The following is a 16,212-nucleotide window of genomic DNA, read 5'->3' as shown; positions in this document are numbered from 1 at the left end:
ACATTCCCGTGCAGTCGCAGTATTTCTTCTCTAATGATTTATTTTAAAGGGCCTCACCATGATAGCTCTCCAACTTTGTTCCTTCCTGTATATCACTGTTCAGGGTCAAATGCTGGAAAAGGGCTGGTCTCTGAGGCCTAACATATTTCACCAGTGGAGACTCTGGCTTTTCACTTCTCTTTCTCTCCTCATCACTTTCGGCTTAAAGAAGAACAGATGTGGAAACGTTTAGAAAAAGACTAATTGAATTTCACATAACACAATTTCGCATTGTTTGAGGAAGTACCTAAATCAACAGCACATTTTCCAAAGTCCCAGCCTCGCCTAATTAGAACACCAAACGTGTGACTAATTGGCCACACTTCCACCAAAGGCTCGGCGGCAGATGCGCTGCGGTTCGCTTCCCTCGCTCCCGCGGAGGCCAGCGGTTTGGCTGCGAGGAGCGGAGGTTCTACGTGAGCCCGGAGAGCAGGACGAGGAAACTCCCGGGGATGGCCGGAGAGCGAGTCCTTGCGGAGCAGGAGAATTTGGATCCTGGACGCGGCGGCAGCACCCGGAGAATTACCAGGAGATTATCAGTACATAAATTAAGAGATACTGGAGGCTCTGAAATTAGGACCCTGAATTAGCCTGCTCTTTATCATGTCGGCTTCGTGGTTTTAGAACTTGACATCTAATTAAAATATAATTTGATATGGTCAGCGAAAGGCTCCAGCTCACCCAGCCCTTTACCAGAGGGAAGAGCTGCTTTTTGCATGCAACAGGAGGTTTTCTTTCTTCCTCGTTGTATTTCCTAATGGTGTGCTGGGGAGTGCGTGGGAAAGAAAAGGACATAATTAGAGCGAAGGCAGGAGGATGATTCCCGGCTGGATTTTATTACAAAACTCTGAGCCTGTTGCTCGAGGGCTCCTGTCTCCCCCACTTTCTCCTCGTAGGCATAAAACCCACGGAACTAGAAGTGATTTTAAAAGTCATTTAGTGCAACTTTCACATTTTATAGATGAGGATTCTGAGGCCAACAGAGGTGAAGTAATTTGCCTACGGCCACACGTCTCTTTGGTGGCCGATTTAGGACTAGAAATCAAACAGAACATCCACCTCTATTACCATTTATACTTCCTCACTGGTGCTCCAGCTGATGTTGAAGAAACACTAGCACAGGGGTTCACAGTTACCTGCTGGTTGTAGAGTTTGTTCAATCCTGATTATTTAAACAGCAAAATAATCCACTTGATTGTAAATTTGCTAGAGAAATACAGCATTCTAATTTGCCAGCGTAGATCCTGGCTTGAGGGTAATTGACTATGTAAAAATCTGAACATTTGCATTAATTCAATCTTGTCATTTTCCAAATGATGAGAAATGAGAGTGAATATAGTTTTCTTTAGCAGGAATGCTTTTCTGAAAGAAGAGGCTGTTTCTCTAGATTCAAGTTAAACAGAAATGCTATTCATATTGATTTTGTGTCTGTCAAATCTGTGTCTTACACTTATTAAAGATAGAAAACATTCTGGCTTTAAAGTGTAAAATATATTTAGAAAACTCAGTGTTCCACTGAGGTTCACTCATCACCAATGTGTTTTATGTTGGGGAAATGTTTGAGCTTTTCTTTTACTACTCAGATTGTGATTTTTATACTTCTTTCTTTGTGATTGCTTGATGAAAGGCCAGGGGATAAAAATTAATGTAGCATCTTCACAAGAAAATTATGATTATTCAGAAAGACATGAATATGTCTTTGATCATCTACTACTTAGAATAATCTTTGCTCCTGTGTTTCTCCATGAAAACAGACGATTAGAGTTGATTATACTTATTTAGAAACTATCTCCAACTTTCACATGCCAATGAAAACAAAGCCATAGAACTCCTTTTTCTTAAGTTTTAATCAAATATTTAGAAAACTGGAAATGAAACTAATAGAAGAAATTAAGATCAGATGTGAGCAAAACACTTCATGCATTAACAATCTTGAAAGTTCCTTATTGATAAATGGCTTAGTTCAGATAGAAAAATACTTATTTTTTTTTCCTTGATGATGATGTGTGTAATGAAGAGTGATCATGACACTGATGGACCATGGAGGGATTGACCAGAAATCAAATCAAGCGAGGATGTAATGGCTTTATAATAATACAATGGGATTGTCTGTGGAATCGTTTTATCAACTATGTGATATGGCCAAATAAATGAAGAAGTGACTCTGTCATTTACAAGGAATCAGCCTTGGGAAAGTTGCTTCAACTCCATTTGCTTCAGACTGCAAGCACAAATGAACAAATGGACTGTGGCATGATGGTGTGTCAGCATGGTGAGTTCTGGCCATTTCTCTTCATCTTCCTGTGTTCACCACAGCCAAATGGACTGTTGGGTGGTCAGGATTTGTCATGAAGATAGACAGCCACTGGGAAACAGAGCCGATGGGTCTTCCGGGCTGTGATCCAGTGCTTTGCTTCTTGAAAAGGAGTGTTCCGTGTCACCATCGGTAACATGGTGGCTATAAATTTTCTTTCTTTCCTTCTTTATTTATTAACTATCTCATTGAGATAAACTGAAAGGGAAGTATTTTGACCTCTTCAGAAGAAAGACCATTTAAATGCATGAGGGATTTCCCCATCAAGAAGAAGTGATCAGTGACTATCTTAAACACTGATGAAGTAGGTTGATTTTAAAATCATTTGTAGGCAATGAAGAAGCTATCTTTACCTTTTACAAACAACCCAGAATTACATTTTAAAGAAATAAGGGAAACCCTCCAAATTAATCACTGTGAAGTATCCTCTTCAAATGTCATATAAACCTATTACATTTGGAATGAATTATCTGGTTTGTATAATGAGTTAAAGTGGCACTAATGGACCAAACACAGAGATATAAAAAAACACTATTCTAGAGAGAATAATCCCATAGAGCAGCAAGTGGTCAGAAAAAAATTAAGGGAGGGGCTTCACTGGTGGCTCATTGGTGAAGAGTCTGCCTGCCACTGCAAGAGACGTGGGTTCAATCCCTGGTCCAGGAGGATCCCACATGCCACAGGAGCAGCTGAGCCAATGAGCCACAACTATTGAGCCTGTGCTCCAGAGCTCAGGAGACGCAACTACTGAGCCCAGGTGCCACAGCTACGGAAGCCCACATGCCACAGAGCCTTTTCTCTGCAACAAGAGGAGCCACTACAATGAGGCCATAAACCACAGCCAGAGAGTAGCTCCCGCTTGCTGCAGCTAGAGAAAAGTCAATTCAACAATGAAGATCCAGCACAGCCAAATAAATAAAATGAATACTTTTTTTAAATAGAGGGAAAATCTAGATCTTCTACCTATAAGATACAGAACACCCCAGACTTCTTTTTCTTCAAGACTGTTTTCTCTCCCCACTTTCCTTACCCCTATCTATTCAACTTTGTGTCTCTTCTTGTAGGGTGAAGGAATCCACCTCTCTTTGCTTGGATTATGAAGAGCCATCTCCAAGATATGCATGAATAGAAACATACATTTCTCCTTGTTTTGCTTCTCTTCAGGTACATCAAAAATGTATGTCTTCTGAGCATTTTATATCAAAGGAAAGTATTTTTAATTAAAGCTTGGGTCTCCTCTGAACTATGAAGACTAGACCAGACCAAGGACTGCCACATCATTTTTCTCCTCATTATCACCTCGTTAAGATCCCAGAACATGCCTCAGAGGCAGGGGGTTGCTTAACAAGGTGATAATGAGGAGAAAATGTCTCCAGCCTATTTGGGGCACAGCCCATGCCAGGTCTGATGATGGCAGAGCAGGTTGGATTGGGGCAGAACACACATTAGGTACTCAAGTCTTGTTCTCTGAATGGGTTGGGCTCTTTTAAGGTATATCGTGTTTTCTTCTCATTACCATTGGTAAGTCAGTGGAGAAAAAAATGAAAACTTTGAGGGAAGGGACTGTAAGCTGCTTGCTAATATTCATTCATCCATTTATCCTTACTAATATGAACTCTGATTCATAGCTAGGCATTGCCATCCAGCTAAAAGACTATATTCCTTAGTTTTTCGTGACTCTACAAGTACCATGTAACTATATTTTAGCCCATGATATTTAATAGGAAATATTTTTATAACCTCCCAGAAGTGTCTTACAACAGAGTGACTTGTCTTCTTTTTTTTGCCTTTTCCCTCCTTTAGGCTGGCTAGAAAGTAGATGTGATCATCTGAGCTCAGGCAGCCATCTTGGACCATGAGGTAGTAAAACATAAGAACAGAAGGAACCTGGGCCTTGATGACCCTGTGGGTATGAGGCAGCTTCCCTTTTGATATACCAGAGAGAAACCAACTTTTATCTTGTTTAAGTCAGAAGTTTTTTTGGTGGTGGTCTTGATGTAAGCTGAATCAAATATTACTATGCATGTTTAAAAAGATTAGCTTTGTGGTTTTTAAAATTAATTTATTTTAATTGGAGGCTAATTACTTTACAATATTGTGGTGGTTTTTGCCATACATCGACATGAATCAGCCATGGGTACACATGTCTCCCCCCATCCTGAACCCCCTCTCCTACTCCCTCCCCACCCCATCCCTCTGAGTTGTGATGCTATATTTAATCCAAAGTACATGTGCTTCCTGTTTTTTCTGTTTGTCTTTTCTTTCCATTTTATTTTACAGTTTTTTTTAAAGTTGAAGTGTAGTTAATTTACAATGATGTATTAGTTTCTGGTGCACAGCAAACTTATTCAGATATATATATATATAGATAGATGGATGTATATATACCTGAATTTTCCCCTGATATACATATATGTACTCTGAATATAGAAATAATATATATATATTCTTTTACATCTTTTCCATTGTAGTTTATTACAACATATTGAATGTTGTTTATCCTTAGCTCTTAATTGTCACTCAAGCCAGAACATCTGTCATCAGTGATGTGTGGAGCCAGCTCACCCCAGCTCACAGAAGCCACTTTTTACAAATTCAAAACTTTGCAAACCAGTTGTTAAAATACACCCATCAGTAAAATTTAAACTATAAAAATTATAATGTAATTAATTATGTTAATGCCAAGGGTAAGAAATATTTGAAAATTACCATTTCCTAATAGTTTTACTGTTTTCTGTGCCCTCACATTTATATTATACCTCTCTGTGAGAAGTACTGTGTAGGTGTTATATGCACCTCTTACTAACTCCCTGTTTAGCAATGTGACATAGGTAACTTCAAATCAGTTACAGTGGGAATATTTTCACCATGGAAATTGCCAAATACAAGTGAGGGCTTGATGGGGATTTTTGTTGTTGTTGTTGTTGGCTGTCTAGTCTTAAAAAAGTGATGGAGAAAAGTGTTAATAATGCAAGTTAAACTTAAAAGTATGTTGTATCTAGTACTGAAGTTGAGAGAAGTTTCAATTTAATGAATATTACTTGTATGGGGGTGGAAAATAGTTTAATAGTAAGCCACCTATTAGGCTTGGTGAAAGTAATTCTATTGGTTGAAGATGCAGCAGATTGGGATACGACTTCATTTGTCAAACTATGGGTGGATTGCAACTATAGGTGGGTTCAGCAATAATTAATAAGGGTTATAATTATAAGGTCGGGGCAGTGGCCGAGAGTACCAGACTGCGACGGCGCAGGAACAGCCGAGAGGAGCTACCCCGCGTCCAAAGTCAGCGGGGGTGGCTGAGAGGAGATATCCAGCGTCCGAGGTCAGGGGCAGCGGCCGGGAGGAGATACCCCATGCCCGAGGCCAAGGGTGATGGCCGGGAGGACCAACCCCACACCAGAGGCCAGGGGCGGTGGCCGGGAGGACCAACCCAATGTCCAAGGAGCCTTGGCTGTGCAGGCGCAAGAGGGCCTAGAGGAGCTATCCCACGTTGAAGGTCAGGAAGGGCGGCGATGAGGAGATACCTCTCGTCCAAGGTAAGGAGCAATGGCTGCGCTTTGCTGGAGCAGCCGTGAAGAGATACCCCACGCCCAAGGTAAGAGAAACCCAAGTAAGACGGTAGGTGTTGCAAGAGGGCATCAGACGGCAAACACACTGAAACCATACTCACAGAAAACTAGTCAATCTAATCACACTAGGACCACAGCCTTGTCTAACTCAATGAAACTAAGCCATGCCCATGGGGCAACCCAAGACGGGATGGTCATGGTGGAGAGATCTGACAGAATGTGGTCCACTGGAGAAGGGAATGGCAAACCACTTCAGTATTCTTGCCTTGAGAACCCCATGAACAGTATGAAAAGGCAAAATGATAGGATACTGAAAGAGAAACTCCCCAGGTCAGTAGGTACCCAATATGCTACTGGAGATCAGTGGAGAAATAACTCCAGAAAGAATGAAGGGATGGAGCCAAAGCAAAAACAATACCCAGGTGTGGATGTGATTGGTGATAGAAGCAAGGTCCAATGCTGTAAAGAGCAATATTGCATAGGAACCTGGAACGTCAGGTCCATGAATCAAGGCAAATTGAAAGTGGTCAAACAAGAGATGGCAAGAGTGAATGTCAACATTCTAGGAATAAGTGAACTAAAATGGACTGGAATGGGTGAATTTAACTCAGATGATCATTATATCTACTACTGTGGGCAGGAATCCCTCAGAAGAAATGGAGTGGCCATCATGGTCAACAAAAGAGTCCGAAATGCAGTACTTGGATGCAATCCCAAAAACGACAGAATGATCTCTGTTCATTTCCAAGGCAAACCATTCAATATCACAGTAATCCAAGTCTATGCCCCAACCAGTAACGCTGAAGAAGCTGCAAGACCTACAAGACCTTTTAGAACTAACACCCAAAAAAGATGTCCTTCTCATTATAGGGGACTGGAATGCAAAAGTAGGAAGTCAAGAAGCACCTGGAGTAACAGGCAAATTTGGCCTTGGAATACGGAATGAAGCAGGGCAAAGACTAATAGAGTTTTGCCAAGAAAATGCACTGGTCATAACAAACACCCTCTTCCAACAACACAAGAGAAGACTATACATGGACATCACCAGATGGTCAACACCGATATCAGATTGATTATATTCTTTGCAGCCAAAGATGGAGAAGCTCTATACAGTCAGCAAAAACAAGACCGGGAGCTGACTGTGGCTCAGAACAGGAACTCCTTATTGCCAAATTCAGACTTAAATTGAAGAAAGTAGGGAAAACCACTAGACCATTCAGGTATGACCTAAATCAAATCCCTTATGATTATACAGTGGAAGTAAGAAATAGATTTAAGGGCCTAGATCTGACAGATAGAGTGCCTGATGAACTATGGAATAAGGTTCGTGACATTGTACAGGAGACAGGGATCAAGACCATCCCCATGGAAAAGAAATGCAAAAAAGCAAAATGGCTGTCTGGGGAGGCCTTACAAATAGCTGTGAAAAGAAGAGAAGTGAAAAGCAAAAGAGAAAAGGAAAGATATAAACATCTGAATGCAGAGTTCCAAAGAATAGCAAGAAGAGATAAGAAAGCCTTCTTCAGCGATCAATGCAAAGAAATTAAGGAAAACAACAGAATGGGAAAGACTAGGGATCTCTTCAAGAAAATCAGAGATACCAAAGGAACATTTCATGCAAAGATGGGCTTGATAAAGGACAGAAATGGTATGGACCTAACAGAAGCAGAAGATATTAAGAAGAGATGGCAAGAATACACAGAAGAACTGTACAAAAAAGATCTTCACGACCCAGATAATCATGATGGTATGGTTACTGACCTAGAGCCAGACATCCTGGAATGTGAAGTCAAGTGGGCCTTAGAGAGCATCACTACAAACAAAGCTAGTGGAGGTGATGGAATTCCAGTTGAGCTATTCCAAATCCTGAAAGATGATGCTGTGAAAGTGCCGCACTCAATATGCCAGCAAATGTGGAAAACTCAGCAGTGGCCACAGGACTGGAAAAGGTCAGTTTTCATTCCAATCCCAAAGAAAGCCAATGCCAAAGAATGCTCAAGATCAGATCAGTCACTCAGTCATGTCCGACTCTTTGCGACCACATGAATTGCAGCACGCCAGGCCTCCCTGTCCATCACCAACTCCCGGAGTTCACTCAGACTCATGTCCATCGAGTCGGAGATGCCATCCAGCCATCTCATTCTCTGTCGTCCCCTTCTCCTCCTGCCCGCAATCCCTCCAAGCATCAGAGTCTTTTCCAATGAGTCAACTCTTCACATGAGGTGGCCAAAGTACTGGAGTTTCAGCTTTAGCATCATTCCTTCCAAAGAAATCCCAGGGCTGATCTCCTTCAGAATGGACTGGCTGGATCTCCTTGCAGTCCAAGGGACTCTCAACTACCGCACAATTGCACTCATCTCACACGCTAGTAAAGTAATGCTCAAAATTCTCCAAGCCAGGTTTCAGCAATATGTGAACCATGAACTTCCTGATGTTCAAGCTGGTTTTAGAAAAGGCAGAGGAACCAGAGATCAAATTGCCAACATCCACTGGATCATGGAAAAATCAAGAGAGTTCCAGAAAAACATCTATTTCTGCTTTATTGACTATGCCAAAGCCTTTGATTGTGTGGATCACAAGAAACTGTGGAAAATTCTGAAAGAGATGGGAATACCAGACCACCTGATCTGCCTCTTGAGAAATTTGTATGCAGGTCAGGAAGCAACAGTTCAAACTGGACATGGAACAACAGACAGGTTCCAAATAGGAAAAGGAGTTCGTCAAGGCTGTATATAGTCACCCTGTTCATTTAACTTATATGCAGCATACATCATAAGAAACGCTGGACTGGAAGAAACACAAGCTGGAATCAAGATTGCCAGGAGAAATATCAATAGCCTCAGATATGCTGATGACACCACCCTTATGGCAGAAAGTGAAGAGGAACTCAAAAGCCTCTTGATGAAAGTGAAAGAGGAGAGTGAAAAAGTTTGCTTAAAGCTCAACATTCAGAAAATGAAGATCGTGGCATCTGGTCCCATCACTTCATGGGAAATAGATGGGGAAACAGTGGAAACAATGTCAGACTTTATTTTTCTCGGCTCCAAAATCACTACAGATGGTGGCTGCAGCCATGAAATTAAAAGACTCTTACTCCTTGTAAGGAAAATTATGACCAACCTAGATAGCATATTCAAAAGCAAAGACATTACTTTGCCAACAAAGATTCGTCTAGTCAAGGCTATGGTTTTTCCTGTCGTCATGTATGGATGTGAGAGTTGGACTGTGAAGAAAGCTGAGTGCCGAAGAATTGATGCTTTTGAACTGTGGTGTTGGAGAAGACTCTTGAGAGTCCCTTGGACTGCAAGGAGATCCAGCCAGTCCATTCTGAAGGAGATCAGCCCTGGGATTTCTTTGGAAGGAATGATGCTAAAGCTGAAACTCCAGTACTTTGGCCACCTCATGCGAAGAGTTGACTCATTGGAAAAGACTCTGATGCTGGGAGGGATTGGGGGCAAGAGGAGAAGGGGACGGCAGAGAATGAGATGGCTGGATGGCATCACTGACTCGATGGACGTGAGTCTGAGTGAACTCCGGGAGTTGGTGATGGACAGGGAGGCCTGGCGTGCTGTGATTCATGGGGTCACAAAGAGTCGGACATGACTGAGTGACTGATCTGATCTGATCTGATCTGATAATTATAAGGGTTCAGCAAAAATTAATGATAGCATTCTGTGACAATTAATTAGCCATAAGAAATTTACAGGGAAAATTATTGCATATTTTCTTATTTTAAAATTATGTACTACATATACTTTCTATCAGTAAAGTTTATAATAAATCCCTGATAGCTCAGTTGGTAAAGAGTCTGCCTGCAATGCAGGAGACCCCCGTTTGATTCCTGGGTCAGAAAGATCCCCTGGAGAAGGGATAGGCTACCCTTTCCAGTATTCTTGGGCTTCCCTTGTGGCTCAGCTGGTAAAAAATCCACCCGCAATGCAGGAGACCTGGGTTTGATCCCTAGGTTGGGAAGATCCCCTGGAAAAGGGAAAGGCTACTCATTCCACTATTCTGGCGTGGAGAATCCCATGACCTGTACCGCAAAGCATCGGACGCAAGTTTCACTTCACTTCACTTCATGTACTTTTATATATGCACACATTTTTTTTTTCAGGGATCCAGTTGTTGAACATTTATCAGCACACCATTATCTGAGAACCATCTACTATTTCTCCACTTCTGTCATTCTTTGTGTGTGGGTGTGTGTATGGGTGAGGTGGTGGGGGTGGGAGGAGTTGTGGTCAGTAATATCCAACTCTTTACTAGTCTATGGACTATAGCCTGCCAGACTCCTCTGTCTGTGGGATTTTCCAGGCAAGAATACTGGAGAGGCTTGCAATTTCTTCCTCCATGTGATCTCCCCAATCTAAGGATTGAACCCACATCTCCTGCATTGGCAGGCAGATTCTTTACCACTCAGCCACCAGCGATGCCCTACATTCAAGTAATTACTAAACCCCCCTAGATTTTAATTCAGAAATGTTGCTTGAATTTGTCTATTTCTGCACACCCCATGGATAATTCCTTAGGTTAGATCTTCATAGTCTCTCTCCAGTTCATGCTCCAGGCCATCAACATAAGTGTTCCTTGACAGGGCGGATGTGCTATTACCACTTTCTACTTGAGATCACTCCATGGCTGTCAGTGATCTAGAGCATTACAACCTAATTTGCTCTGCAGGGATCAATTTCCTGTCATATCCCTTCAGTCATTCTGAGCTCCTTGCTATTCTCTTCCTTTATCCCAACATCAAGCCTAGTACATAGGACTTGACACAATGTACTGCAATCTTTTGATTATAGGTCTGTCTTCATATAATAATAAGGATGATAATTTAGTTATCTTATATCCTGAGAATTTAGTACAAATGGCTAGCACATGTTACGGATTCAAGAAATATTTGTTAATTAAATGAAACAAAAGTCCACTCTGCCAAACAGCTCTCCAAAGTATCTTAACCAACCATGTTACATTCTCTTCCTCAATGTAGGAGGGAATTCATTTTCCCACATGCTAGTCATCACTTGTTATTGCTTGTCCTTTATTATGGTCTCCTTAGTGGTATAAAGTGATATCTTATTGTGGTTTTAAATTGCATATCCCTAATGGTTAATGACATTGAGTATCTCTTTAAGGGCTTACTAGCCGTTTGTATACCTTCTTTGAAGAAAAGGAAGAAACCCAACTTCATTATCTTGCCGGTGTATATCTAATCTATATTTATTGAGGATAGTATTCCCCACTGAATTGCTTTGATACATTTTTATAAAACCAATTGACCATAAATGTAAGGGTTGTCATTGAATTTTCAAATCTATTCTATTGATCTATTTGTCTATTCTATGTCAGTACAATGCTGTCTTTTTCACTGTGGCTTTTGAAACTGGGAGATCAGTACTTTAACTTCGTCTTCTTTTTTAAGATTGTTTTGCCTATTCCGGTCCCTTGCATTTACATATGAATTTTACAATCAGCATGTCAACATATCGAAAAACAGCTGAAATTTTGATAGAAGTTGTGTGAATATGTAAATAAATTTGGAGAGTGTTGTCATTTAACAATATTAAATCTCTGATCTATAAACACGGGATGTTCTTTCAACAATGTTTTTTTCCATGGAAAAATCTTACACTTCTTGTGTTAAATTTATCCTTAAGTATGGTATCATTTTTTACTCTATTGTAAATGGAGTTGTCTTCCTAATTTCATTTTTGTATTGTTCATTGGCAATGTGTAGAAGTAAAACTTGAGTTTTCTGTATTGATCTTTCATCCTTCAAACTTGCTAAACTTAAGGTTTTTTGTAAATTAGATTTCTTAGGATTTTCTGTATACAAGATTGTATTAGCATGTCATCTGAAAATAGAAATTATTTTGCATCTTCCTTTCCAAGCTAAATGCCTTTTATTTCTTTTTCTTCCCTAATTTCCCTGGCTAGAAGCTCCAGTACAAAGCTGAATAGAAGTGGTGAAATTGGCATCCTTGTCTTGTTCCTCATCTAAGGGAAAAGCATTAACTCTTTCACTATGAGCATGATGTAAATGTGGCCATTTCTTAGATGCCATTTATCAGTTTGAAGACATTTCTTTCCATACTTTGTTTGTTGAGTGGTTTTATTTAATCATGAATGGGTATTGGAATTGTTATATAACATTATATTAGTCTCAGATGTTACAATATAATGATTTGATATTTATGTATTTTGTGAAATCATCATCACAATAAGCCTAGTTAGTATCCATCACCACACTAATTTACACTTTTTTCCTTGTGATGACGAATTTATACTCATCAGATCAGTTCAGTTCAGTTGAGTCACTTAGTTATGTCTGACTCTTTGCGACCCCATGGATTGCAGCACTCCAGGCTTCCCTGTCCATCACCAACTCCAAGAGCTTGCTCAAACTCATGTCCATAGACTCGGTGATGCCATCCAGCCATCTCATCCTCTGTCATCCCCTTCTCTTCCTGCCTTCAATCTTTCCCAGCATCAGGGTCTTTTCCAAGAAGTCAGTTCTTCACATCAAGTGGCCAAAGTATTGGAGTTTCAGCTTCAGCATCAGTCCTTCCAATGAATATTCAGGACTGATTTCCTTTAAGATTGACTGGTTTGATCTCCTTTGCAGTCCAAGGGAGTCTCAAGCGTCTTCTCCAACACCATAGTTCAAGAGCATCAATTCTTCTGTGCTAAGCTTTCCTTATAGTCCAAAACTCACATCCATACATGACTACTGGAAAAACTGTAGCTTTGACAAGATGAACCTTTGTTGGCAAAGTAATGTCTCTGCTTTTTAATATGACATCTAGGTTGGTCATAACTTTTCTTCCAAGGAGCAAGCATCTTTTAATTTCATGGCTGCAGTCACCATCTGCAATGATTTTGGAGCCCAAAAATATAAAGTCTGTCACTGTTTCCATTGTTTCCCCATCTATTTGCCATGAAGTACTGGGACAGGATGCCATGATCTTTGTTTTTTGAATGTTGAGTTTTAAGCCAGCTTTGTCACTGTCCTCTTTCACCTTCATCAAGAGGTTCTTTAGTTCTTCTTCACTTTCTGCTATAAGGTTGGTGTCATCTGTGTATCTGAAGTTATTGATATTTATCCCAGCAATCTTGATTCTAGCTTGTGCTTCCTCCAGCCTGGTATTTCACATGATGTACTTTGTATATAAGTTAAATAAGCTGGGTGACAATATACAGCCTTGACATACTCCTTTCCCAATTTGGAACCAGTCTGTTTTTCCATGTCCAGTTCTAACTGTTGCTTCTCAACCTGCATACAGATTTCTCAGGAGGCAGGTCAGGTGGTATAGTATTCCCATCTCTTTAAGAATTTCCCACAGTTTGTTGTGATCCACACAGTCAAAAGCTTTGGTCTAATCATTAAAGTATAAGTAGATGTTTTTCTGGTATTCTCTTGCTTTTTCAGTGATTCAACAGATATTGGCATTTTGATCTCTGGTTCCTCTGCCTTTTCTAAATCTAGCTTGAACATCTGGAAGTTCATGGTTCACGTACTGTTGAAGCCTGGTTTGGAGAATTGTGAACATTACTTTGCTAGCATGTGAGATGAGTGCAGTTGTGCTGTAGTTTGAGCATTCTTTGGCATTGCCTTTCTTTGGGATTTGAATGAAATCTGACCTTTTCCAGTCCTGTGGCCACTGCTGAGTTTTCAAAATTTGCTGGCATTTTGAATGCAGCCCTTTCACAGCATCATCTTTTAGGATTTGAAATAGCTCAACTGGAATTCCATCACCTCCAATAACTTTGTTCGTAGTGAGGCTTCCTAAGGCCCACTTGACTTCACATTCCAGGATGTCTAGCTCTAGATGAGTGATCATACCATCATGGTTATCTGGGTCATGAAGATCTTTTTTGTATAGTTTTTCTGTGTATTCTTGCCTCCTCTTCTTAATATCTTCTGCTTCTGTTAGGTCCATATCATTTCTGGCCTTTATTGTGCCCATCTTTGCATGAAATGTTCCCTTGGTGTTTCTAATTTTCTTGAAGAGATCTCTAGTCTTTTCCATTCTGTTGTTTTCCTCTATTTCTTTGCATTGATCACTGAGAAAGGCTATCTTATCTCTCCTTGCTATTCTTTGGAACTCTGTGTTCAGATAGGTATATCTTTCTTTTTCTCCTTTGTCTTTCGCTTCTCTTCTTTTCACAGCTATTTGTAAGGCCTCCTTCAGACAACCATTTTGCCTTTTTGCATTTCTTTTCCTTGGGGATGGTCTTGATCCCTGACTCTTGTACAATGTCCTGAACCTCCGTCCATATTTCATCAGGCACTCTGTCTATAAGACCTAATCTCTTAAATCTATTTACATTCATAGCAACTTTCAAATGTTTAATACAGTATTATTAACTATAATCGCCATGGCATACACTATATTCCTGCTGCTGCTAAGTCACTTCAGTCGTATCCGACTCTGTGCGACCTCATAGACGGCAGCCCACCAGGCTCGCCCATCCCTGGGATTCTCCAGACAAGAACACTGGAGTGGGTTGCCATTTCCTTCTCCAATGCATGGAACTGATAAGTGAAAGTGAAGTCACTCAGTCATGTCCGACTCTTCATGACTCCATGGACTGCAGCCTACCAGGCTCCCTTTATGTCTATTAGTACTTGCCTTATATATTATATGCTCTTGAATTGGGTACATTTATGTTAATGATTATAACATCTTCTTCTTGTACTGATTACCTTTAGACAAATCCATAAATAAGATGTGAAATATATATATATATATGAATATTACTCAGCCATAAAAAGAATGAAAGTCTGCCATTTGCAGCAGTCTAGATGGATCTAGAGAATATTATGCTTAGTGAAATGAGTCAGACACAGGCAAATACTGTAAGACTGTATGCAGCCTACCAGGCTGCAGTCCATGGGATTTTCCAGGCAAGAGTACTGGAGTGGGTTGCCATTGCCTTCTCTGACACTATATTCCTAGGACTTGTCAGTTTTACAACTGGAAGTTTGCGCATTTTGACCACCTTCACCCATTATGCTCACCCTACACTCTTGCCTCTAACAACCATGTATCTGTTCTCTGTTTCTATGAATTTAGTCAAATAATCATTCTTAATTCTTTCAAATAATATAAATGGGGACACTATGGCCAAGAAATTAACCTATAGAAGTTTCTCTCACCATAGTTACTTTAGAGGTAGTTTCAAAGTGAGTGTTAGTCACTTAGTTGTTGTGTCCAAATCTTTGCCACCCCATGGACTGTATCCTGCCAGTTCCTCTGTCCATGGAATTTTCTAGGCAATAAACCATTCCCTTCTCCAGGGGATCTTCTTGGTCCAGGGGTTGAATCCAGTCTCCTCCATTTCAGGCAGATTCCTTACCATCTGCACCACCAGGAAAGCACCCCTAGAGTTAGTTAAGTAGATTTAATATTGTAAAAAATATTTAAAAATTCTTGAGACAGATTATAGCCTAAATTGCTAAACTGCAAAATCAAAGTTTCTGGGGATGGGGCAGAAATGAAATAAATCCAGCTCTTAGAATTCTGCATTGTGGTCAGAAAAAAAAATGTTTGCTATAACTTCTACTCTATTAAATTTGTTAAAACTTGTTCTGTGTCCTTGAGCTCTATCTTGGAGAATGTTCCATGTGCACTTGAAAGGAGTGTGTACTCTGTTGGTTTGGGTTGTAATATCCTATATTTATTAAGTTCAGCTGGTCTATTGTGTCATTTAAGATGATTGATTTTCTATCTGGATGATTTGTCCATTGATGTAAGTGGGATATTAAAGTCCCCTACTACTATTGTATTACTGTCAAATTCTCCCTTTATGTCTATTAGTACTTGCCTTATATATTATATGCTCTTGAATTGGGTACATTTATGTTAATGATTATAACATCTTCTTCTTGTACTGATTACCTTTAGACAAATCCATAAATAAGATGTGAAATATATATATATATATGAATATTACTCAGCCATAAAAAGAATGAAAGTCTGCCATTTGCAGCAGTCTAGATGTATCTAGAGAATATTATGCTTAGTGAAATGAGTCAGACACAGGCAAATACTGTATGATATCATTTATACATGGAATCTAAAAAACAATACAGATGAGTGTATATACAAGACAGAAACAGACTAACAGATATAGAAAACAAACTAGCAGTTCCCAAAGAGGAGAAGGAAATGAGATGGAGAAAATTAAGAGTATGAGCATAAGAGATAAAAGCTAGAATGTGTAAAATAGATAAGCAACAAGTGTATATATATATATATATATATATATATATATAGCACAGGG

At 40.0% G+C, this 16,212-nt stretch overlaps 1 long non-coding RNA gene across 1 annotated transcript; it reads left to right on the top strand.

Annotated features, from left to right (window-relative positions):
* Window positions 1-335: 335 nt before the first annotated feature.
* LOC123327691 lies at window positions 336-4,510 on the top strand. The gene is made up of 3 exons (XR_006542354.2): window positions 336-2,311; window positions 3,418-3,517; window positions 4,157-4,510. It is a non-coding gene; the product is annotated as an uncharacterized LOC123327691 (long non-coding RNA).
* The last annotated feature ends 11,702 nt before the right edge of the window (window positions 4,511-16,212 follow it).

The sequence above is a fragment of the Bubalus bubalis genome, chromosome 10, assembly GCF_019923935.1.
Source record: "Bubalus bubalis isolate 160015118507 breed Murrah chromosome 10, NDDB_SH_1, whole genome shotgun sequence".
Lineage (NCBI taxonomy): Eukaryota > Metazoa > Chordata > Mammalia > Artiodactyla > Bovidae > Bubalus > Bubalus bubalis.
This window is presented reverse-complemented; position numbering and strand designations above follow the sequence as displayed.